The sequence below is a fragment of the Cicer arietinum genome, chromosome 7, assembly GCF_000331145.2.
Source record: "Cicer arietinum cultivar CDC Frontier isolate Library 1 chromosome 7, Cicar.CDCFrontier_v2.0, whole genome shotgun sequence".
Taxonomy (NCBI): Eukaryota; Viridiplantae; Streptophyta; class Magnoliopsida; order Fabales; family Fabaceae; genus Cicer; species Cicer arietinum.
Window position 1 is genome coordinate 14,132,992 of NC_021166.2, and position 2,929 is coordinate 14,135,920.

Here is a 2,929-nt window from a genome sequence, read left to right on the forward strand (position 1 = left end):
AAAACTGTACTCTGGGCTTAATTCAATCGATTGGGAAATCGATTGAATGAATAACTGAGCCCCTGTGTTAAAGCCAATCGATTTCCTGAGGATTTTTCGTGAAAACTGTACTCTGGGCTTAATTCAATCGATTGGGAAATCGATTGAATGAATAACTGAGCCCCTGTATTAAAGCCAATCGATTTCCAAATCGATTTTGTCAAAATGGCTGAACTCCTTTAATGGCCAAATCGATTGTCAAAATGGCTGAGCTCTTGTAATGAAGCCAATCGACTGCTAAATCGATTTTGAGGAAATGGCTGATAAAAGAATCGATTTGGGAATCGATTTCACTGCCTGTTTTTCTTAAAACTACATAAACTAACTCAATCACATTCACACACAACTCCAAAACATAACACTTCAGCAATTTCCACACAATCACCACGACAACTAGAGTTTCGAAACAGTTTTACAATCAATTTCACTTATACACAATTTGTTCCAAAACATAGACACTTAGTACAATCATCACAATCACAATGACATCTCAAGTTCAAACACTCAATCATACACTTGAATCAAACACGACTCGTGTGTCAAGCATCCTAATGCAATGCGTATATGCCAAAATGCATGGACTCGGAATTCCAAACCAAAACCCTCCTCGAAGGGTCGTAAATCATAATTGTACCGCCTATCGCAGGCCAAAGTACCAATTACCGAGGTGCCACCTATCACGGGTCTGCACGGTTTACTAAAAAGAACGTAAATTGTAAATGTACCGCCTATCACAGGCCAAAGTACTATTTACCAAGGTGCCACCTACCACGGGTCTGCACAATTTACAAAAAAACGTAAATCATAAATGTACCGCCTATCATAGGCCGAAGTACTATTTATCAAGGTGCCACCTATCACGGGTCTGCACAATTTACAAAAAACGTAAATCATAAATGTACCGCCTATCATAGGCCAAAATACTATTTATCAAGGTGCCACCTATCACGGGTCTGCACGATTTACAAAAAGAATGAAAATGCATGAGCATATACTGACTCCATCCACGACATTCGTTAAGCAAATGCATATATTAAAAGATTCCTCATTTTTAATACTCATTTAACTTAAACGATTTCCAAAACAAACATTAAGTAAATAAGACATTAAGAGATTCCCCATTCTTAATATTCATTTAACTTAAACGATTTCCAAAACAAACATTAAGAAAACAAGACATTAAGAGATTCCACATTCTTAATACTCATTTAACTTAAACGATTTTCAAAACAAACATTAAGTAAACAAGACATTAAGAGATTCCCCATTCTTAATACTCATTTAACTTAAACGATTTTCAAAACAAACATTAAGTAAACAAGACATTAAGAGATTCCCCATTCTTAATACTCATTTAACTTAAACGATTTTCAAAACAAACATTAAGTAAACAAGACATTAAGAGATTCCCCATTCTTAATACTCATTTAACTTAAACGATTTTCAAAACAAACATTAAGTAAACAAGACATTAAGAGATTCCCCATTCTTAATACTCATTTAACTTAAACGATTTTCAAAACAAACATTAAGTAAACAAGACATTAAGAGATTCCCCATTCTTAATACTCATTTAACTTAAACGATTTTCAAAACAAACATTAAGTAAACAAGACATTAAAAGATTCCCCATTCTTAATACTCATTTAACTTAAACGATTTTCAAAACAAACATTAAGTAAACAAGACATTAAAAGATTCCCCATTCTTAATACTCATTTAACTTAAACGATTTTCAAAACAAACATTAAGTAAACAAGACATTGTAGCGTGGTAGTGAACAACTTTCCCTTCTATCTCTTTGCGAAACGAAGCTTAGATCTAGATGAAACGGGGAGGTTTGTGTTTGACGGTTTTGAAATCCCTAACACCGTTTTTCTTCGTTTTCGAAACAACGAGGAAGTATGAAGCTGAGAAATCCTTGCTTTCTTACCCACTAAGCCTTGGGTTTCTATTTTTGAACAAAAGGAAGAAGCGAAAATGGAAATGGAAGAAGGAGGAAGAAGCGGGTCACGCGAGGCAGAGGAAGAAGATGGATTTTTCTTTCTTTCTTTCTTTCCCTTTTCCTTTCTTTCTTTTTCCTTCCTTTCTATTTCTTTTCTTTCTATTTCCTTATCTTTTCCCTCCACACAAACATATATATATATTAATTACTTTTAACAAATATTTCTAAATATCTAGATATTTATTAAAATTACCATTTCACCCATAAGGCATTAAATTCTTCGTAAAGGATTCACCGTACTTAATTTAATTTATTTATTGACGAGTAATTTTAATCGGGCATCAAATATCTTTTTGGTCAAATAAACTCCAAAATATAAATAACTTTGGCTAAAAAGCCTCCGAGTTCAATACCAAAATACACTAAAATACATAAAGTATACTTTAAAATTATGGGTCTTACAGTATGTCAAAGTAACTCTCAGAGAAGATAAAACTACTCAAATTATATATTAAAGTAACAAACTCAGTGGTAGAAATAACATACTAATTTTGTAGATCAAACGGAGCAAGTTTGATACACACCTGTTACCTTCTTCCATTGTTTTTCTGTGTATTCTTGAGGATTTCTAAATCCCTTTTATTACCTTCAAGTGGGCCAAACCCATTAAAATCTTTGTTTTTCTTTTTCTTTTTATTTCAATAATAATAATAATAATAGTAAAATTGGTGGGTTCCACTTGAGGAGTGAGTCCACCCAACAAATCTCCCCCTCACGACTCAAGTGGGAAGGTACTGCTTAACCATGCCAGCTTTCTTTCTACAACATATCATCTTCGACACAAGCAATGTCTTTGTCATCATATCTGAACCATTCTCATCAGTATGAATCTTCTCAATTAAAAATGACTTCATTTTCAGTGCATCTCGTATCCAATGATACCGC